Consider the following 24,204-nt stretch of genomic DNA (forward strand, 5'->3'; position numbering starts at 1 on the left):
TAAACGTATTATGGAACTCCTATGTAATCTAGCACTGCACAGTTGTATGGGACTTTGTTATACTTTTTTGTCTGCCCAGCAGCTTATGAATAGCCTTCTATATGAGGAAGAGGTCTTGCCCTGTAACTCTACGATTAAATTAGGGATTGCTAACTTACCTGTTTGTTCACTCTTCCTCACGGCCAGGGCATGGGAATATGACGTACACTTCTATCAGTCAAACTCTCTCATAAAATATTGATTCAAGTGATGATAAGAATAAGGAAATGCCTATGAAAAATCCATTCTTCTGAGAATGGTGGCTCAGCCGAGATATCCAGATCCACAGTGGCAGTGATGGAAGTCCAGCAGTAGTGTTCTTCCCCTGCCCATAGTCAGTAGTAGAGATTCTTCAAGCCAGATCCTTAGGCTCTCCAAGAGAAGAACATATGTACATTAATTAAAAATTTAAATGAACTTCTTAAATTCGTGAAAAGTATTGTTTGCAACCAAGAACTGAGCTTGAGGGAACAGTCATTAAAAATTGTGTATACCAGGTGGTCAACAATGTGGACGATGTTATACCGTATATGTAGTATATGAGGGATGTGGCTTGTGCCTGGCAGTGACTTCAGTGCCATTATCCTCAGCAAGGTACAGCCTATAGCACTCACCTAATGAAGTGGATTCAGAGACTCCTTTCAGACTGTAGGACGGAGAGAAGAGAAAGTGACCTGTCTTCTCCAAGTGTAGGCCTCCACACTCACCATTGTGATGAGCTTCAGACACCAAGATGAGCCATTTATATCTTTCTGCTGAACTATTTTATTTTCAATACGTCTGGATAGAGCAGATTTGAAAAGAATTGTTTACAAATTGTAATAATATGGGAAAGGCTTAGCGATGGTTTTGTATTTTATTTAAAAAAACATAGTCATGAGATTAAATGTACAAATAAAATAAAGACTGGAAGAAAATTTGCTGAAATGGGAAGAGTGGCTCAATTTGGTGAGGTTTTTATTTTATTTTTTTTTTGGCAGTACTGAGGTTTAAACTCAGGGCCTCATATTTGCTAGGGAGGTGCTCTATTGTGGCAGAGCCACTCTTTCAGTTCCCACTGAGATTTTAAATATTTATTATTGTTTTCTGTATCTGACACCCTACTCCCCTCATGTTTCACAATGAAGCTGAATTACTATCAAATCCAGAAAAATGAATATTTAAAAATAATATCTTAGAATTTAGTAGAAGGGTCCTCCCTTTTCTCAGACTTCTGTAAGGAAAAGAATTCTTTTGGTGCATTTGTTCCTTGGCCCATTTACAACAGTATATAACTAGGAGTGATGTATAAGTGAAAAGGAAGAAGTTGTCAGAAGCCTTTGCCAAGTTAAATTGGCTCCCTGAGTTGGGGATGTAGCTGAGGATGTGTTTGCGGAGTATGTGTGAGACCCGGGGTTTGATCCCCACCACCACATACACACACACACACACACACACACACACACACACACACACACACACTCACACACACACACACATACATACATATACAGAGAGAGAGAGAGAGAGAGAGAGAAAGAGATGGCTTTCTGAAATAACCATTTGACAAGTACTGTTCTGAAAGGCCTCTCTCTCTCTGCCGCTCTGCTCTGAAGTCTTGATCTTGATTCAAATCTTCTCCATCAGAACTCCTAGGTGACACCCTGGCACCTGCCAGGCCACTTTGCTAACTCTTTTCCTCCCATCATAAGCCAGGCATCCAGGCATGGCAAGATGTGACAGGCTGCCTGCTCTGGAGTTAGAAGCTCCCAAGTTATATCCTCAAGTGTATTTTGCTGAGGAATCCCTGGAGAGGTCTAACATGAAAAACAACTTATTTAAGCCTTTTTCCACCTGCTTGACATGCCTTAATAAACTGCAAATATGAAAGAGATCACACTCATTAAAGTACAACAGGCCATGCTGGGAGAACATGTGGTTATTTGAAGCCTGAAAAGCCTAGTGAGTTTTAAATTTTCACCTGAATATCCTTTGATGTACACACATGTTCTTTTTACTTATATATGGCAAAATAGTGTTTTCTAGATCAAAATCACGAGAGAAACTTCCTTTTGGTGGGGAAAAATTACCTGAAGATAAAGCTACTAGACTCTATTAAGGAGATGAGATCAACCATGTGGTCACAAAGTGTTTTATCCAAGTGTCCATGAACCAAACAAGTTCACGATTACTCTTTAAAGTTTAGTAAACTGCAAAAATCGGGGATAACTTCTTAATTTTCCTTGGTATTTTTTTTTATGGTGGAACTTGGGTTTGAACTGGGGATAACTTCTTTAAATACTTTTTTCCTCCTATTTGACAATACTTACCATGGAAGCAGTGACTTTATCCCACTTAATTAAAATTAGTGAGTGATCCTTTATAAATTATATGTAACTGCTGTTGAGAATCTATTTTGAAAAATATTATTCAGAATCAGCAGTGTTGAGAATAGAGAGAATAGAGATTATGCATTAACTCTTATGTTTACCTCCTTGCTATTGTTTGGATCTAAAATGTCCTAGCTACTCGAGAGGCAGAGATCAGGAGGATTTTGGTTTGAAAGCAGCGGCAAATGGTTCAAGAGACGCTATCTCAAAAAAAGCCAACATAAGACAGGATTGGCAGAGTGACTCCAGTGGTACAGTACCTGCCTAGTAAGCACGAGGCCCTGAGTTCAAACCCCAGTATCAACAAAAAAATTTTTTTAATTAAATAAAATGCCCCTCACCTGAAAATATAGGTTATTTCATGTGCTCAGCCTACCTAAGGTATGTATTGCTGCATACTGAACCATCCTAAAACTCAATGGATTAAACTGACAGCTCATTCACTTCTCACAGTCCTTGGACAAGTATGCAATCAGCTGGCAGCCTAATTGGAGTTGCAGAGGCAAAGTAGCCTCACTCACAGGTGCTATGTTGGCTAGACCACTCTCTCTCTGTGGTCACTCAACATCCAGTAGACTAGCTTAGGCTTCCTTTACCACAGCAGGAGCATTTCAAGGGGGCCAAAATTCTGGAAGTTCCACATTGCCATTTCTAATGGGCCAAAAGCAAATCAGGAGTCCAGGTCAGACTCAAAGGTTGGAATATGACCCTTTTTCTTTTCTTTTTCTTCTTTTTGACAGTACTGGGGTTTGAACTCAGGGATTCACACTTGCTAAGCAGGCATTCTACCACTTGTGCCATTCTGCCAGACCCCAATTTTTGATGGAAAGGAGATAAAAAATATTGGAACCATGTTTTTTCCACCTATCACATCAGTATACTGCTGTTTGGTTTATTAAGAACTTTCTTGGCAAAAAAAATTGGTAGTATGATATGAGACAATTCATATCATATGAATTTTGTTACCCCACCATAAAAAAAAACCCATCTTTTAAAGGGCTCATCCATTTTCCCAGGGTGTTTCTCAATCCTCTGGCAGCTAAATCACTCTCTCTGAAAGAACATATTGTATCCTAAAGGCACTGGTGTTATGAAAGTGATATTAAAGTGCAGGCTAAGTTTTTTATAGGTCAGTACATTAGTGAATATCTTCATCTTATAATGACTTGTTTTCTTCCACAAACTTGCATTTGTGGAGTTTAGGAGAATGAATTTTCTGATAAAAAAATGTCTGTTGACGTGAGAATGTCTGAAACAAGAATGAAAGAACAAGGATTGTTCTGTTTGCTCTGGGGAGGAATAAATTTGAACTGGAGAATGAAGGGGTTGACAGTGTTGCTTCTTACACACTGCTTTTCACTTTCTAAATTCAATTAAGCAGAAAGACTCATATGGCAAGCGCTTTGGTTTGGATATGAAGTGTCCCCAAATGTCTCATGTATTGAAGGCTTGGTCCCTGATGCAAGCAGTGTGCAGATGTGGGGCTTTGGGAAGTGATTGGATGGTGAAGTCTCTGCCTACATCAGTGAATTAATCCATCAACGGATTCAATGTCTGAATGGCCTATTGGGAGGTTGTGGAACTGTGCAAGATGGTGCCTAGTTGGGGAAAGTGGATTACTGGAAGCGGGGCATGCCCTGGAAAAATATACCTTGTCTCTGGCCCCTTCCTGTTGTGCTTTCATTGCTTCCTGGCTGCCATGAAGTGAACTTCTTTTCTCCCCCATTCCCTTCCTTCATGACGGTTGCCTTGCCATGGGCCTAAAAATCAATGGAGCCAGCCAACCATGGACCAAAATAAATCTTTCCTCCTTTAAATTGTTTCTCTCAGATATTTGTCACAGCAATGAACATCTGATTACTACAGCAAGGATTAGATTATTTTAACTATGCTAAAGGAAATAGCCTTTTAGAAGAAGTTGAAAGTACAATGAAAGAAATTTCTTTCCAAGGTGAGGAAGGGCTTTCTGATAGAATAGTCCATAAATGGGAAGTTTCATTATAAAGAATAGCAAGACATCCACCATTAAAAATTGTTCAACACAAGGTTAATAACTCTGGATACCCTATTGGTGGTCTTACATTGATTTGGAGTATGAGGGAATTTAGGGTAGAAAGGCTTAAACCTCTATAATCTTTAGGCTAAGAGACAAAGTGCCATACAACTGGCCAATTCAAGCTTGGAAAGTGATAATGTTTTTCTCTTACATAACTTTGAAATCTGCACTGTCCAATAGAAATATGAATCCAATGTAATTTCAATTTTAATTTAATTAACATAAAAAAGAGAAAAGAAACAGGTGAAATTTAGCAACAATAGTTTAAGCTAGTATATCAAAATTAGTCATTTAAATATTTAGTCATTATTTTACTCTTTTTTTTTCTTTTTGGTGGGACCAGGGTTTGAATTCAGAGCTTCACGTTTACAGTGCTGTACCACTTGAGCCACACCTCCAGTCCATTTTGTTCTGGTTGTTTTAAAGATGGGGTCTGCAAACTGTTTGTCAAGGCTGGCTTTGAACCTCAATCCTCCCGATCTCAGCCTTCCAAGTAACTAGAATTTTACATTTTTAACAAGTCTTTGAAATTCAGTAACTTAGAAGAAAATTCCCAAGTTGATTCACTTACATATTAACCACACTTCAATAGCCACATGTGGCTGGTGGCTACTGTACTGGACTGCATAGTACTAAACAGATTCTAGGAATGAAAAACCTTCATAAATGCATAGAAATGGTTTCTAAACTGCAGGCATCCTGAAGGACTGAAAGTGATGGAGGTCTGAAAGATTGAAAGGACTATTTAATTGATAAACATTTTCACTTGCTTGGGTGAAAACTCTCAGCTTTCCTGCTTTCTCACCCAAACCCAATCTGATGTAAATCAAATAATCTTGCAGACCACAAGGTTTTCTTATCCACTTTTAACAAGCTGCATCTCTCCAAGAGTTGAACAGTAAATAACAACCCTCCCCCACCCGTACTTTTATGCTAATCCTATTTCATTTAATTGTTTACTTTATTCTTTTATTCTAGGAGCTCCTGCAATTACTGATAGTATAGCCTCTAGTGTTTACTATTTACATCCTTCATCACGAAGGGATTTAAATACTCACAAGGGAATCTGCCTTGCAGCATTTTCAGTAACATATTATCTCTGTGCATTTTATGCAGAGGAGAAAGGATAAAGCAAGTCCTAATGATAATCTGGGCTGCCTTTGCAATTGTAAAGTTTCTCCAAAACTCAGTCAAAATAATGAGGTCTTCAAATACCTCTTCAAGGAGATTCCATTATTTATTTATAGTACTAAAGGTTTCAATAGATAAACTATATATAATAATCAAAACTAAAATGAGATTGATTTTCCACAGCTACCCTGTATTAGAAATCTACAAACACACAAAAAATTCACATTTGCCTCTTCACAGTAAGTATAATGATAACTATAAGGATACTGAGGCAAGGATTTGGCACAGACTATCAGGTGTCTCCCAATTTTATTATCCTCTTCTTTCTAGTTACAGAATCCCCCTGAGCTTAAGCTGGACAGATAGCTGCTCACTTAGAGAATAAAAATACCCAGCCTTGTAGCGAGGTGACCAATTAATTCTTTTCCAATAAGAAGTGAGTAAAGGGATGTGTTTGATTTCCATAAAGGAAGTTGTTTGTCTTCCTCTCCTTCTGGCAGGATATGGTTTTGTATGATACTGGTGAACCAGTTTCTACCACAGAGATCTTAGCAGTCAGTGCAATAGCACCTCGAGTTCCTGGGTGGTCATGCAGCAGAGTTGCCCATCAGCCCTAGATCACACACTTGCTTCTGAATATTACCTGGGAGACAAATACCTTGCATCTTGTACAAGCCATTGTGATTGTGGGTCTCTTTCTTCCAAACTGCAGTTTTTCCCATAGCACCACCATCATTACCATTTGCACCATGTTCAAAACCTTTTTTAACCATTTGTGTATGTATCACAGAGCATCTCTTTAAGACTTAGAGATTGCTTTCCCCTTAAAAGGCTCCTATGACCACTTGCTTTGAACAGATTGTTATTGTTAAATGATGTAATAAAGTATCTATAAAGTCTTTTAAAACTTAAAAGCATTACAAATAAAAACCTCATTATTCTGAAGCTGACACTCCAAGACAGTAGTGAATTAATGATATTTCTGTAAACATCTGCATTCTGTAAACATTTATCCAGCTAATGCAGCTTACCTCCAGATGACATGAACTTGCTTCCAGAATAATGGGTCCTTCAAGCACTGTAATGTAGGAGGGATCATGAAGTATAAAGAAATACACATCTTTCCAATTATTCCACGGAAATAGCTTCTTCCATGGAAGTAGCTGCCTACTGACCCTGTGTGAAAGTCAGCTCTAATTTTTTGGAAGATTGATTGTTTACTACATGAAAAGAACCTAATAAAGTGCTACTAATTTAGATATATTTAATTTGTTAAAGGCAAACCTAATTAAAATCTGCAATTAGCATATCATTTTACTAATTTCATTTTAACTTTACTCTTCCAAATTATTTAATGGCCTTAATTTTTCTATCAACATTAATTATCTATGGCATACAGAACCCACCCTGAAGGAATGTGCAAGTAGGATAAGGACTTTTCTGCAGCATCAGACACCACTGGCCACGCCCTCCTTGAAATTTTCTTTTTTTTTTTTTTTTCATTTTTCTTTTATTATTCATATGTGCATACAAGGCTTGGTTTATTTCTCCCCCCTGCCCCCACCCCCTCCCTTACCACCCAATCCACCCCCTCCCGCTCCCCCCCTCAATACCCAGCAGAAACTATTTTGCCCTTATCTCTAATTTTGTTGTAGAGAGAGTATAAGCAATAATAGGAAGGAACAAGGGGTTTTGCTGGTTGAGATAAGGATAGCTATACAGGGCATTGACTCACATTGATTTCCTGTGCATGGGTGTTACCTTCTAGGTTAATTCTTTTTGACCTAACCTTTTCTCTAGTTCCTGGTCCCCTTTTCCTATTGGCCTCAGTTGCTTTAAGGTATCTGCTTTAGTTTCTCTGCATTAAGGGCAACAAATGCTAGCTAGTTTTTTAGGTGTCTTACCTATCCTCACCCCTCCCTTGTGTGCTCTCGCTTTTATCATGTGCTCATAGTCCAATCCCCTTGTTGTGTTTGCCCTTGATCTAATGTCCACATATGAGGGAGAACATACGATTTTTGGTCTTTTGAGCCAGGCTAACCTCACTCAGAATGATGTTCTCCAATTCCATCCATTTACCAGCGAATGATAACATTTCGTTCTTCTTCATGGCTGCATAAAATTCCATTGTGTATAGATACCACATTTTCTTAATCCATTCGTCAGTGCTGGGGCATCTTGGCTGTTTCCATAACTTGGCTATTGTGAATAGTGCCACAATAAACATGGATGTGCAGGTGCCTCTGGAGTAACAGTCTTTTGGGTATATCCCCAAGAGTGGTATTGCTGGATCAAATGGTAGATCGATGTCCAGCTTTTTAAGTAGCCTCCAAATTTTTTTCCAGAGTGGTTGTACTAGTCTACATTCCCACCAACAGTGTAAGAGGGTTCCTTTTTCCCCGCATCCTCGCCAACACCTGTTGTTGGTGGTGTTGCTGATGATGGCTATTCTAACAGGGGTGAGGTGGAATCTTAGCGTGGTTTTAATTTGCATTTCCTTTATTGCTAGAGATGGTGAGCATTTTTTCATGTGTTTTCTGGCCATTTGAATTTCTTCTTTTGAGAAAGTTCTGTTTAGTTCACATGCCCATTTCTTTATTGGTTCATTAGTTTTGGGAGAATTTAGTTTTTTAAGTTCCCTGTATATTCTGGTTATCAGTCCTTTGTCTGATGTATAATTGGCAAATATTTTCTCCCACTCTGTGGGTGTTCTCTTCAGGTTAGAGACCATTTCTTTTGATGAACAGAAGCTTTTTAGTTTTATGAGGTCCCATTTATCTATGCTATCTCTTAGTTGCTGTGCTGCTGGGGTTTCATTGAGAAAGTTCTTACCTATACCTACTAACTCCAGAGTATTTCCTACTCTTTCTTGTATCAACTTAAGAGTTTGGGGTCTGATATTAAGATCCTTGATCCATTTTGAGTTAATCTTGGTATAGGGTGATATACATGGATCTAGTTTCAGTTTTTTGCAGACTGCTAACCAGTTTTCCCAGCAGTTTTTGTTGAAGAGGCTGCTATTTCTCCATCGTATATTTTTAGCTCCTTTGTCAAAGATAAGTTGCTTATAGTTGTGTGGCTTCATATCTGGATCCTCTATTCTGTTCCACTGGTCTTCATGTCTGTTTTTGTGCCAGTACCATGCTGTTTTTATTATTATTGCTTTGTAATATAGTTTGAAGTCAGGTATTGTGATACCTCCTGCATTGTTCTTTTGACTGAGTATTGCCTTGGCTATTCGTGGCCTCTTGTGTTTCCATATAAATTTAACAGTAGATTTTTCAATCTCTTTGATGAATGTCATTGGAATTTTGATGGGAATTGCATTAAACATGTAGATTACTTTTGGGAGTATAGACATTTTTACTATGTTGATTCTACCAATCCATGAGCATGGGAGATCTCTCCACTTTCTATAGTCTTCCTCAATCTCTTTCTTCAGAAGTGTATAGTTTTCCTTGTAGAGGTCTTTCACATCTTTTGTTAGGTTTACACCTAGGTATTTGATTTTTTTTGAGGCTATTGTAAATGGAATTGTTTTCATACATTCTTTTTCCGTTTGCTCATTGTTAGTGTATAGAAATGCTAATGATTTTTCTATGTTGATTTTATATCCTGCTACCTTGCTATAGCTATTGATGATGTCTAGAAGCTTCTGAGTAGAGTTTTTTGGGTCTTTAAGGTATAGGATCATGTCGTCTGCAAATAGGGATATTTTGACAGTTTCTTTACCTATTTGTATTCCTTTTATTCCTTCTTCTTGCCTAATTGCTCTGGCTAGGAATTCCAGTACTATGTTGAATAGGAGTGGAGATAGTGGGCATCCTTGTCTGGTTCCTGATTTTAGAGGGAATGGTTTTAATTTTTCTCCGTTAAGTATAATGCTGGCTGTAGGTTTGTCATATATAGCTTTTATAATGTTGAGGAACTTTCCTTCTATTCCTAGTTTTCTTAGAGCTTTTATCATGAAATGATGTTGGATCTTATCAAAGGCTTTTTCTGCATCTATTGAGATGATCAAGTGGTTTTTGTCTTTGCTTCTGTTAATGTGGTTTATTACGTTTATTGATTTTCGTATGTTGAACCACCCCTGCATCCCTGGGATGAAGCCTACCTGGTCGTGGTGAATAATCTTTTTGATGTGTTGCTGAATTCGATTTGCCATTATTTTGTTGAGGATTTTTGCATCAATGTTCATTAAGGAGATTGGCCTATAGTTCTCCTTTTTGGAGGTGTCTTTGCCTGGTTTTGGGATAAGTGTAATAGTGGCTTCATAAAATGTGTTTGGCAGTTTTCCTTCCCTTTCTATTTCATGGAACAGTTTAAGGAGGGTTGGTATCAGTTCTTCTTTAAAGGTCTGATAGAATTCAGCAGAGAATCCATCAGGTCCTGGACTTTTCTTTTTGGGGAGACTCTTGATTGCTGCTTCAATTTCATTTTGTGTTATAGGTCTATTCAGGTGATTAATTTCCTCTTGGTTCAGTTTTGGATGATCATATGTATCTAGAAATCTGTCCATTTCTTTTAGATTTTCAAATTTATTTGAATATAGGTTCTCAAAGTAGTCTCTGATGATTTCCTGGACTTCCATGGTGTTTGTTGTTATCTCCCCTTTTGCATTCCTGATTCTACTAATTTGGGTTTTTTCTCTCCTCATTTTAGTCAGGTTTGCCAGGGGTCTATCGATCTTGTTTATTTTTTCAAAGAACCAACTTTTTGTTTCATTAATTCTTTGTGTGGTTTTTTTGGTTTCTATTTCGTTGATTTCAGCTCTTATTTTTATTATTTCTCTCCTTCTATTTGTTTTGGGATTTGCTTGTTCTTGTTTTTCTAGGAGTTTGAGATGTATCATTAGGTCATTGATTTGGGATCTTTCAATCTTTTTAATATATGCACTCATGGCTATAAACTTTCCTCTCAAGACTGCCTTAGCTGTGTCCCATAGGTTCCGGTAGGTTGTGTTTTCATTTTCATTGACTTCTAGGAACTTTTTAATTTCCTCTTTTATTGCATCGATGATCCATTCTTCATTAAGTAATGAGTTATTTAGTTTCCAGCTGTTTGCATGTTTTTTGTCTTTACTTTTGTTGTTGAGTTCTACTTTTACTGCATTGTGGTCAGATAGTATGCATGGTATTATTTCTATTTTCTTATATTTGCTGAGGCTTGCTTTGTGCCCTAGGATATGATCTATTTTGGAGAAGGTTCCATGGGCTGCTGAGAAGAATGTATATTGTGTAAAGGTTGGATGAAATGTTCTGTAGACATCTACTAGGTCCACTTGATCTATTGCATATTTTAGATCTTGGATTTCTTTATTGAGTTTTTGTTTGGATGACCTATCTATTGATGATAATGGAGTGTTAAAGTCTCCCACAACCACTGTGTTGGCGTTTATATATGCTTTTAGGTCTTTCAGGGTATGTTTGATGAAATTGGGTGCGTTGACATTGGGTGCGTACTGATTGATGATTATTATTTCCTTTTGGTCTATTTCCCCTTTTATTAGTATGGAATGTCCTTCTTTATCTCGTTTGATCAATGTAGGTTTGAAGTCTACTTTGTCAGAGATAAGTATTGCTACTCCTGCTTGTTTTCGGGGGCCATTGGCTTGGTAAATCTTCTTCCAGCCTTTCATCCTAAGCATATGCTTATTTCTGTCGGTGAGATGAGTCTCCTGTAAGCAACAAATTGTTGAATATTCTTTTTTAATCCATTTTGTCAAACGGTGTCTTTTGATGGGTGAATTAAGTCCATTAACATTAAGTGTTAGTACTGATAGGTATGTGGTGATTCCTGCCATTTAGTTATCTTAGTTGTTTGAAGGTTTGATTGTGTGTACCTAACTTGATGTTACTCTCTACTGTCTTGCTTTTTCTTATCCTGTGGTTTGGTGCTGCCTGCCTTTTCATGGTTAAGTTGGGTGTCACTTTCTGTGTGCAGGATCCCTTGCAGAATCTTTTGTAATGGTGGCTTTGTGGTCACATATTGTTTTAGTTTCTGCTTATCATGGAAGACTTTTATTGCTCCATCTATTTTGAATGATAGCTTTGCTAGGTAGAGTATCCTGGGGTTGAAGTTATTTTCATTCAGTGCCCGGAAGATCTCACCCCACGCTCTTCTTGCTTTTAATGTTTCTGTTGAGAAGTCTGCTGTGATTTTGATGGGTTTACCTTTGTATGTTACTTGTTTTTTCTCTCTTGCAGCCTTCAATATTCTTTCCTTAGTTTCTGAACTTGTTGTTTTAATGATGATATGTCGTGGAGTAGTTCTATTTTGATCTGGTCTGTTTGGTGTCCTGGAGGCCTCTTGCATTTGTATGGGAATATCTTTTTCTAGATTTGGGAAATTTTCCGTTATTATTTTGTTGAATATATTACGCATTCCCTTTGCTTGCACCTCTTCTCCTTCTTCGATGCCCATGATTCTCAAGTTTGGTCTTTTGATGGAGTCAGTGAGTTCTTGCATTTTCTTTTCACAGGTCTTGAGTTGTTTAATTAATAGTTCTTCAGTTTTTCCTTTAATTACCATTTCATCTTCAAGTTCTGAGATTCTGTCTTCTGTTTGTTCTATTCTGCTGGATTGGCCTTCCGTTTTGTTTTGCAGTTCTGTTTCGTTCTTTTTTCTGAGGTTTTCCATATCCTGGCTGTTTTCTTCTTTATTGTTGTCTATTTTTGTCCTGAGTTCATTTATCCATTTATTCATTGTGTTCTCTCTTTCACTTTGGTGTTTATACAGTGCTTCTATGGTTTCCTTTATTTCTTCTTTTGCTTTTTCAAATTCTCTATTTTTATTGTCTTGGAATTTCTTGAGTGTCTCCTGTACATTTTGGTTGACCCTATCCAGTATCATCTCTATAAAATTCTCATTGAGTACTTGTAGTATGTCTTCTTTTAAATTATTCTTGTAGGCTTCATTGGGTCCTTTGGCATAGTTTATCTTCATTTTGTTGGAGTCTGGCTCTGAGTTTCTGTTCTCTTCATTCCCCTCTGGTTCCTGTACTAATTTTTTGCTGTGGGGAAACTGGTTTCCTTGTTTTTTCTGTCTTCCTGTCATTGTCCTTGGTGTTGTTACTGTCCCTGTACTGTGTGTAATTAAGTATTTTCTAGCTTGTAATAATAACAATGGTAATATTGAGAATGGAAGAGTGAGCTGAGATGGAAAGCAAGTAGTTAAAGAAAAGGGGAAAGCAAATATACAGACAAGAGGGAGAAAGCAGAACAAGGTATCAGACAAGAGAGTTTCAAAGGTATAAACAGGGAGTGTTAGTGTACTAATCGACAGTAAACTGGTCCGCGTCTTCCCAAGCCGTATGGGCGCCGGCCCCTGGCGGCCCCGGGGGCCTCCTCGGTTCTCCGTTTAACGTGGAGATTCTCTGCGCCGGCTGGAGGTGTGGAGGGGTCAAAGTTATGTCTTTTCTCGGTGATTATGCCTGCAAAGTGTGTCTCCAGCGTCTCTCCAAGATTTCACTATAGGAGGCTCACTTTCTGCTTCCTCCCTCTAGCCGCCATCTTGGAATCTCCTCCTCTTCTACTTCTTAAATGTTGGTGATCCCTTAACCTTTTCCTTTTGTTCCTCCCTTAATCTTTTCTTTTGGAGCCATGGAGAATGTAGCAAAATCCAGGAAACTTTTGAGGGGAGGGTATTTTGAATATAATTTTAGGATTACATGGACATTCTGAAGCAATTATAGACTTCCTAAGGGTCCCCACGCCTCAGGCTAAGAACTACTTTTCTTTCTTTCTGAGGTACTGGGGTTTGAACTCGGGGCCTATACCTTGAGCCACTCTGCCAGCCCTTTTATGTGTTGGGTATTTTCAAGATAGGGTCTTGCGAAGTATTTACCCGGGCTGGCTTTGAATCATGATCCTCCTGATCTCTGCTTCCTGAATAGCTAGGATTACCACTTTTCTATGGCTTTAACTACCATCTATGGTGATTGCTGACTCTCAAGTATTTTATATTTATCTCTAGACCCATATATTCAACTTCTTATTGTAGCCTTTCACTTGACTGTCAAACTGGCACTTCAAACTCATTTTGCCCCAACCGACCTCCTCTGTTCCCTTCTTCCCAATGTCCTTTGGCCTATGTTTTCTTTCTCTCTTTCTTTCTTTTTCAGCCTATGTTTTCTAATGTGGTGAGTAGTACCATCATTCGATCATTTGCCCAAGTTATAAAGAAATAAAAGGATCATCCCAAATTACTGTTTGTAATGAAATATTTGTTGACTCCCTAATGTAATGAATGAATAGGAAGATTGATCAAATATGATGAAGATAATAGGCAGTAAGTATTGAGAATGACATGGGATGCTATTTTCAAATGTGCACACTGTTGCTTATTTATTAAGTACCTGTTAGTTTAAGGCATTATGCTAAACACAGATTTCATTAAGGATTAGAGTTTGACAGTAGTTTTAAGGAAACTGAGGCGTGCGGTTTGCCATCAAAGAATAGTAAGAGTATTTTGGGTGGAATAAGTATTATTTATTAAGTTCAATTAATCTTGCCTTATGACCAAAGAAATACTACATTATTAATAGCTTCTCTAAGCTTTACTCCTTACTATGACACTTTCAAAGATCTCATCATGGTTTATATGAAACAGCTATCAAAAGGACACTCAAGAAGATAGGTCACTCTGTGGGGTTTTAGGTCATTAAATTTGGCAGCATCACCTTTCTGAACTCTCTTAGTTCTTTATTTGCATTTCTTACTGCTGATGGCATTTACTTACTGCATCATTTGTGGTTTGTTGTGCATAGTGATACCATCTTTCAAAGCTCCAATACCATCAATTAGTAGCATGCAGAAGACTTGCCAAAATTTATAATAAACTATGTTTAGCTCTTATCTACATCTTTAAAACACCAACTAGGTATTTGTGGTGTTATATACAAGATAGAGGTCATGGAAATGTTTCAAGCTGGGAAGATAGAATTGTCATCTTTATCACATTCTCCCAGAAAGAAAATTCTGTTCTTTCCTAATCTAATAAATGAACATCTCCATCACTCCTACCCTTACCTTTTTTTCTTGTTAGGATAGTAAGAAAATGGTGACTGGTGTCTAATGAGCTCTCATGTCATTCTGGGTGCTTTATACAAATACTTGTTTTCGCCCTCTAATAATTCTGAGAGGTAAGTACTGTCATGAGTCTGGTTTTTCCAGAAGAGGAAAGTGAAGAGACCCACAGCCTTCTTGCTCATTAAATGGCAAAGCAAGGTTTTAAAACTCACTCAGTCTGGCTTTAGAGCCAGCATTCAACCTAGCTAACATCTAGCCACACAAATAACTTGCTGAGATGAGTTGGCATATATTTCCTACTGTCTTACTGATTAAAACAAAACCCTGCAATTTATTTAAATGCTCCATATGCTGCTCTTGTATTGGAAAATGACACAAACTTTATATCACTTGTTCAGTTGATTTACAGGACACTACACTGCCTTTAAATGAAGGGTTTATTTACTAGAAAATATTTTGTACTTTTCAGTCCTTAGAAGGGATAATTATTATGGAGGAGACTTGTGGTTTAGAATCAAACTGGTATAAATTCCACACAAATAATGTGCTGTATTTTTTAGCATTCCCTACTCAAAAGACTTACTTCTCTTCCCAGACCACCAATTTTAATTTGTGGTCTTCTCCTGTATTCCTTCTGCCTTCACCCTGAAAAAAACACTCTTCCTGAAATTTAAAGAAAGAAAATAGATCTAACCAAACCTAAGACACAAGGGAAAAAATTAACTATAATCAGAGAATTCCAGCTTGTCTACCTGGCTTTGCTGGTTTCTGAATGGTCTCATTTTACCATTGCTGTTAATCATGGTGAACAGCCCACTATTGGGAAGACCATCGGCCACACTAGAGGTTGGAGGAAAATGTCCATGGCTATATTAAACCTTGGTGAGGAAGCTCCAAAAAAAAAAAAAAAAAAAAAAGAAGAAGAAGAAGAAGAAGAATGAAACAGTAGCCTCTGACTGGAGCAAGTAGAATCAACCAGTCATGAGAGGCCTGATAGAGGGCTCAGCCTCACACAATAGTATTCTCAGTTCCAGAGGCCTGCTCACTGCGGATCATAAGGCAACCTGTCCCTGACATGGTGAACCCTCTGAGAAAACGCCAGCATTTCTCAACCCATACACACTCATGGAGAGCTGTCTTTATCATTATAGGAAAAGATCTAGCAGCAACAAAGAAATTTTAATATGCCTGCAAATGGAATGCTCTTTGAGTAAACGTTCAATGCATCCCAGAGATGTGGTCCTCAGTTAATTCCCACAATTGACTGGTAAAAGATAACATGCTTTTCAGTTTCCATAGTTGACTGGTGAATCTTATTCTGTACCAAAGGTGTGATTTTTAACACCTGATATGGCAAAATTTGGATGCAAACTTTTCCCCCCATAGTGTATGATAGAAAATGGTATGGACTTATATCTAAGTTGTGACTATTACTTGATTGGTGGAAAGTGATCTAACCTCTCTGAACTTACTTTTCTACATTTATAAAACAAAGACAATTATTCTCAAGTGGTGTGGGGAATAGAAAGTACATGACATATAGTATCTGCTTCATAAATATTATCATGATATCTGCATATGCACCTTTAAATTCTTCAGCATACACAATATATTATGTATGGATTAGGTTAATACTCAAAGTGCAATTGTCTTAATCAGAACTTCACATTCCAGGATGGTAGCTAGTGATCTCAGGCAGACTTCCTACATGAAGGTGGGTATTGTGCCTCTCAGTCTTATTTTGATTAGTACCAAAGATCAAATTTCAAAAATGAATTTTTCATTATTGAAAATAATAGTTGTTAATCATCATAATGGGTGTTAGAAATAGGCTCTCAAGGATAATATTAATGATTTCCAAGCTATGTAGACTAGCTGAAATACTTTAGAGGCACTCCTAGCCTTAAATGAACAAGTTATAAAGAGCTGGACTGCTAATAATGGTGTGTAGGATGCAGAACTTATAACTGCCTGATGCCTAATATAACAGATTCTGTTAACAGAATCCCAGGTCTGGAATATTGATCCAGTGACTCTTTCATGCAAGGTCAGGATTGCAGAATTTAAAATGACAGAACCCAGGGATTTAATCAAATTTACAGAATAGATGCTATGCATTACCTTGTCTCTGTTTGCTAACAGAAGTTTAATAAATGTATGTGTGACAGAAATTGACCTAAGACTTGGTTTCATTGCCAGCTGGTTTTGTGGTTGAGGAATAGTTAATTTTCACCCACTCCTCTAATTTGGCTGCTATAACTAATTACTAAAAATAAACCAGTAGTTTTACTTGATTAAACTGTTTGTAACAGTTATTTCCCCCTTTTAAACCACTAATCTGATTCCATATCTGTAACCTCTGATCACTTCTTTTGGCTGAATTGAGGAAAACAAACTAAAACTGAATCTTAGAGAAACTGACTTGGTATAGAATGGTAAATGGTAGGTCTTAGGTCTAGGATTCAAGTCATCCCTCTCAAAGTTACACACACACACTTGCCAAATAAAAGGGAAATGAGGTGGAGTGACCCTGAGGGAAAAAAAAAACAAGACAAAACCATTACACACTAGAGTAGAGGACCTGGGAGGCCAAACAGTGTGCTAAAATTGGGTACAAGTCATAGAGAAGGGCTAGGGAGGTTCTGAGGTTGGTATTCGCTCAAGAGGTAGTTCCATAAACAATAATGAAGTCCATCAATCCTTAGCAGAGGTCAAACAATAGTATATTTTTAATGCACAATACATTGTGCTTACCTCATTGTCTGATGCCAAGAAAAATATGGTGAACTTCAAGAGGGCAGTGGTATCTAAAACCCATCTCTTGACGTTTTAAGTACAACTAAGTGTATTTGGAGGTTGTATACTGGTATTAAAAATTACAAGGAGATTAATGTGCAAAGAAATGAAGAACTACTTATGCTATTTTTAACCATGACATATCTTTCCTATCCCTGGCTTACAAATATAATTCAAAGTTTTTGATATATTTGGAGAAGAAACAGAAATAAAGTACTATTTTCATGCAACCTTAAGCTGGAGAGGAAAGCCAGGAAATATTTAATTTCAAATATTTAAGGACTGTCATCATTTATTTCAATGGAAAAATGTACCTTTGAGGTTAGCAAATGATGAGTTTCAACAAATTTGGGTCAGTTTGAGGATGATGGGGCAGGAGGAAGAAAGCCTGAAAAAATAGTATTAGAGGTATGTATCCTATATATACTTCCATATGCAAAGAGAATTTCTAGGAAGTAAGAATATTGGAGCCAGCACCAGTGGCTCATGCCTGTAATCCTAGCTTCTTGAGAGGCTGAGATTGGGAGGATCATGGTTCAAGGCCAGCCCGGCAAATAGTTCACAAGACCCCATCTCCAAAAATAGCCAGCACATGGGAGTACAAGCTGGTGCAACCACTCTGGAAAAAAATTGGGAGGATTCTTAAAAATCTAAGCATAGATCTGCCATATGACCCAATAATCCCACTCCTGGGGATATACCCAAAGGAATGCAACACAGGTTACTCCAAAGGCATCTGCAGACCCATGTTTATTGCAGTGCTATTCACAATAACCAAGTTATAGAAACAACCAAGATGCCCCACTACTGATGAGTGGATTAAGAAAATGTGGTATTTATACACAATGGAATTTTACTCAGCCATGAAGAAGAATGAAATCTTATCATTTGCAAGTAAATAGATGGAACTGGAGAACATCATCCTGAGTGAGGTTAGCCAAGCTCAGAAAACTAAAAATCATATGTTCTCCCTCATATGCAGACTTTAGATCTAGGGCAAATGCAGCAATGTTGTTGGACTTGGATTACATGACAAGGGGAGAGCACATATGGGTGGTATGGGAATAGGTAGGAACCCAAAACATGAAACCATTTGATGTCCCCACTCCAGAGGAACTAATACAGAAACCTTAAGGCGACAGAGGTCAACAGAGAAGGGGTCAGGAACCATTGTAAAGATCAGTTAGAGATGAATCAACTTGGGTTGTAATACATTTGTACATGAAAGCAATGCTAGGAATCTCTCTGTATATCTATCCTTAACTCAACTAGCAAAACCGCTTTGTTTTCCTTATTATGCTTATGTCTTCTCTTCAACAAAATTAGAGATAAGGGCAGAACAGGTTCTGCCTGGAAGCGAAGAGGGGAGAGGGTGGGGGGGAATGGAGTGGGGGGCTGGGGGGGGCGAGAAATGACCCAAACAATGTATGCACATAAATGAATAATTTAAAAAAATAACCAGCACAAAATGGACTTTAGGTGTGGTTCAAGTGGTGGAGTGCTTGCTTTGTGAGGGGCTGCTTTGTAAGCATGAAGCCCAGAGTTCAAACTTTGGTCCCACTAAAAAAAAAAATATTGGATTTGGATGGTGAGAAACACTAAGATTATTCTATTAATAACATTTTTTGGGTGGGACTGGGGTTTGAACTCAGGGTCTTGTACTTGTTAGGCAAATGCTCTACCACTTGAGCTACACCCCAGCCCTTATTGCTGTAGTTATTTTTCAGATAGGGGGGGGTCTCACACTTTTGCCTGAGGCTAGCCTCAAACTGTAATCCTCTTGCCTCAAGCAGGGATTATAGACACCTTTCACCACACCCAGCTCAATAGCTCATTTTTAGTAAGTGTCCAAATGCTGGGAGTGCTCTGCCTAATGGTTTTTGACATGACCAACTGACTACCTTTTTCTTTTTTTTTTTTTTTTTCTGACTACCTTTTTCACTTTGATCCTGAATTTCATATAAAGTTAGATAACTTGTAAAACAACCTTTCTAAATGTTAAGGACAATGGAGGTTAAGATGTGCTTTTATTAAAAAAAAGTAAAAGTGAAGAAAGTCATGCAAACAAAAAACTCACAGAATTTTCTGGCAACTTTATTCCATAATTTCTACAACTTCAAATGATTTACTGATGAGACCACCTTTAATTTTAAGAGGGAGAAAAGTACCTTGTGTTTGCATGATGCATGATGAGGCTCATATAAAGACTCCATGGTAGAAATCCTACAGGAATTCAGTGGTTTCTTGAGTTGCATGTAGGTCTAAGAGAGCTTGGGTTTTGGACTGGGAGCCTGTAATGGCAACATGAAGTCAGCAAACTAAGGAAGTGAACAAGATTATAGGCAGGGTTAGAATCAGGGCTATGGAGCTGATGCTGGTGGCTCATCTGTAATCCTAGCTACTCAGGAGGCAGAGATCAGAAGGATCATGTTCAAAGCCAGCACTGGCAAATAGTTCATGAGACCCTATCTCAAAAAACCAATCATAAAAAAGAACTGGTGGAGTAACTCAAGTAGTAGAGTGCTTGCCTAGAAGGGTGTGAGACCCTGAGGTCAAACCCAGTGCTGCCAAAAACAAAAACACAAACAAACAAAAAGCACCAGAACTACAGGACTCCATATCCACTCTTGACTCCTATTCTAACCACAGCAACTTTTCCTTTCTATTGCATAATGATATATTAGTAACAACTATTTATTCAGCTCTTTCAAAATTTTCTAGATATTTTGTACGCATTATCTCATTATCTTCAAAACACCCTGAGAAGGAAGGTATAACTAACAATTAAATCATTTAAATCCACCTAAAAATCGTATGAGATAGGCCTCATTTACAAATGAGGAGACTAAGGCACAAAGAAATTTAATAATAATTAGTTTAAGTGAGCACACGTAAAAGATTGCAGAGCTGGCTCAGGACCATCATTCTTGGCCCCTAGTATACCTGAGTGAGATACTGTGGGATGGTGCTGACTTCAAATCTTATGATCACACTGAACCCGTAAGTAGGAACTATGTGGGATTTCAGAAAAGGACCAAAGGAAGAGCCATGAAGAAGGGGCTTTGCTTCTCATACGTGAAGTGGATGAAGAATGGTTACTCAGTGAGGGACCCAACCACAGGAGCAAGCTTAACATAATGCAAGAGCAAAATCTCTGCTTGAGAGAGCTGGTGCTGGTATCATATGTGATAATAATCTGAAGCTGAAGTGTTGTGAAGATCTCAAGGCAGTGGAAAAAGCCCTGGGGACATCTCTAGGGGTAGTGAATCATCTCAATCCTTTATTCGATTTCTTGGAATTTAGATTAGTCAGTCAGCAAGCCATGCAGGGAGTCAGTCCACAATAGTCACTGAGTGGTTTTTTTAAAAATGAAGTACTCCTCATATGGCCTCGAATTCCCTAGTTGTAAATGTGAGATAAGTACTGTCTTGATTTAATGTTTGTAAGGTTGAGTTCTTAAGAACAAAAGTGTTCTATAAATTCCACATACTATCCACTAATGGGAAAAATGATTTGAAGAATGACAGACTTGCCACTCCCAAATTCCATGCTGGAGTTTTAGAATGGTCTGTGACCAGTAACACACAGCTGGCTCAGCTTCCTAGGACCCTTTCTGAGCCATAAAATTAAGGCAGAGCCTTTCCCTTATGTTTGGGAATCCATATGGTTCTAGTCAGGGCTCCTAGTCCTCCCAACTTCTGACATATCCAGGCAAGAAAGTGAACATACATATTTACATAAGCTACAAGACCGTGCAAACAAATTCTTCCCTGGTTAAAGGGCACTTTATAAATGGCCTTTATTTCTTATCATGTCAATGGGCTTTCACACATCTAAAATCTGTTCCACATTCCTTAAAAGTCCTTATTCTTTATTCTCCTTGAGTGCTTTCACCAGTATTTTCCCCCTGTACAAACCAACTCTCTCAATTAACGCCTATATTCTTTTTACCATTAGTAAAGGTTTTTAAAATAATGCATGTAAATGTTTCTTGGTGTCTATAAGCTGTGAATTAGCTTAAAAATTCCATGATTCCCATTAAAGGGTTAAAAGGGGGTTCTCCTTTGAAAATGTACACTGTGAATATGTTTTTTTTTCACTTCCATGGGCTCCACTTTAGGTAAGTGTCAATGTGTTTTAAGCCACACTAGCTTTCAGACTTAAGGTTTTACAAAGTTCAGTGAAAAATGGACTCTATCATTGGCTTGAAATTGAATTTTTGTAAGGGAGAAAAAGATGCTTATTATTTAGTATGTCAACAAAGAATGTCTTCTGGCTCCTCATTCTACCCTTTCAAAACTCACTGTTAGCTTGAAAACAAATAAAATACAGACAATGTGAAACATTAAAAGCCTTAAGCTCTTCTCCTTAAGTGTGTTGTTTCTTTATGATCTCTAATAGCCAATTTAGATTTCTTATGAAGGCTTGGAGCATCAGGAAGGTAAAGAAAACTGAGTTATTACAAATAATCCACTCCAAATAACTAACATAACATAACATAATGAAACTTTCTGTAGAGATGTCTTAAACACAAAAAATGTCTTTTCTTTTTCAGCAACGAAGGACAGGAAGGTAAAACAGGTCCTGTCTGGGGGGGTTGGCATCACTGGGAGAGGGAAGGACATAAGGAAAGGGTGTAGGGGGGTGAATATGTTGGAAATACTATGTACTCATGTATGAAAGTGGAAAAATGAGATCTGTTGAAACTGTTCTAAAAGGGGTGGTAGGAGGGATGAAGAAGAATGATGGAGGGGGGTGAATGTAACTAAGACATATTGTAAGCACGTTTGTAAATGCCACAATGTACCCCTAGCACATTTGTTCTTAGTTTTCAAATACTAGATGATTCGTGCTGACCTTTAACTTGGCATGTTCTCTACACCAGAGCCAAGACGGACTCACAGGTATTTATTTATTTAGCTAACTTCATCGTTAAGACTGCCAAAAAGGATTGAGGTTGGAAGCAAGTTTCTTAAAAACAATCAAATTAAACATGAAATGGCCTCGTGTGTTTTTACAGCATCAATTTAAGTACATAAAAGGATCATACTATTTCCACTTTATTGATGAGGAAACTGAAGGAATAACAAAACAAGGAGACCCCACATTTATTGAGCATGGATAGCGGGGCAGGCACAGTACTGAGTTTTAGAATAAACATGAAAAAGCTAGTGAATACCCTTCAAGTGCTCACAATCTAGTCGACATGACATACGATGAAAAATGCAATAAGAAAGACACAGACTACAGTGCAGGAATGGGAGAGAAGGCGACTTGTGCTCACTGGAAGGTTCCACTTCCTTGTTTCATGGAGATGGAATCTGAGCCAAGCCTTAAAGGGTTATGGGTGTTCAACAGACAAAGATGGCAGGGTGACAGAAGAAAGAATATGAGCAAAGACCCAGAAATAATGAAAATTTATTTAGTTATTACATAGCTCTTGAAGGCATGGCAGGACAGAAGGGAAAGATACCCTTGAATGCCACCTCTGCAGCAGTGTACTAGAGAGTGGGGTGGCAGGGAGGCCCTTAGAAGGTCATTGCAATGGTTCCAGAAAGAGGCAATGAAGTCTTCAACTGAGCAGAAGTGGGGGGTGGAAAGAAAGGCTATGATCTGAAAGACAGAGTAGAATCTACTTCATTTGGCAATGAGTTGGACACCAACTCTGAAGGAAGAGGGTAAGTTGAAGATATTTCTGATGCATTAATTTAAATCATTTTACAGGTGTGTTACCCTTGCCAGATGTAAGGAAATTTCTATTAGGAAATGTGGGTCAAGTATCAAGGACAGATACTGATGTAAAAATCAACCACAGAGATACGGATGGAAGAATTCATTAAAGAAATCACCGAGGAATAATTAGAGTACAACGAGAAAAAGGACAAAAAAAGAAAAGCCTGAGGAAACACCAGCATTCTAAGGAAGAAGAGAGAGAAGTGAAGCAAGAGGGATTACTGATGTAATCCCAATCACAGAAGTCAGAGGTTAAATGGTAAAGTGATAGAAGTCAAGAAGAAAAAGTTTCCAGAGAGCTGAATGCTGCTGAAGGGACAAGTAAGCAATTTTTCTGTGCCCACGGAGGTTATGTCCAAGCTCCTTCACTAATTTTTTTTTTCATCCCACACCGCTGTCCTTACACGGCGCTTTTTTTTTTTTCTGTGTGTGGGACTGGATTTGAACTCAGGGCTTCACACTTTAAAAGCAGGCACTTTACTGCTTGAGCTACTCCTCCAGTCCAATTTTACACGGCGCTTTTTAAAACAGCTACTATCAATCATGTCACAGCCCCTGCACAGCGCTTAAATGCAAGCTTGGCAACCAGAGGCTGATAATCCAGTAGGCATGAGAGTCAGTTAACTTCTCTGAACCTCGATTTCCACGCGAGCAAGAGAGGATAGTGGTCCTTACCTATAAGAGTGCGAGATAATGAAAGTAAACCCATTAGCACAACGTCCTCCAAGGCTCAGTTCATTCGGTTGTTTTTGTGTTTTGCGATTTCCCCAAGGGCACAGGCCTACTCCAACCCTATTCCCTATGGCCTGCGGCCCCGACCTGGGCTCAGCGCGCCTCACTCCGTCAGCCCTCGGGGAAACACCTGCAGGAAGAAGGGGAAAAACTGCTGACGGGCACCGGGGGACTCGTCATCTCACCAAGGCGGGCTGGCTGCAGGGACGCCGGCATAAGCGGAACGCCAGGGACTGCTAGGGGCCCTTAGAGTACCACAGATCCCAGAGTGCAGAGCGCCATCCAGGGCAGGGATTCTGCGTGGAGACCGCAAGCGGGG

At 38.5% G+C, this 24,204-nt stretch overlaps 1 long non-coding RNA gene across 1 annotated transcript; it reads right to left on the reverse strand.

Moving 5' to 3' along the window:
* Positions 1 to 469: 469 nt before the first annotated feature.
* Positions 470 to 24,187, reverse strand: LOC141413851 (uncharacterized). The gene is made up of 3 exons (XR_012438796.1): positions 19,589 to 24,187; positions 6,627 to 6,673; positions 470 to 819 (listed from the first exon to the last, which is right to left on the reverse strand). It is a non-coding gene; the product is annotated as an uncharacterized lncRNA (long non-coding RNA).
* Positions 24,188 to 24,204: the final 17 nt, after the last annotated feature.

The sequence above is a fragment of the Castor canadensis genome, chromosome 11 (assembly GCF_047511655.1).
Source record: "Castor canadensis chromosome 11, mCasCan1.hap1v2, whole genome shotgun sequence".
In the NCBI taxonomy this organism is placed as follows: Eukaryota; Metazoa; Chordata; class Mammalia; order Rodentia; family Castoridae; genus Castor; species Castor canadensis.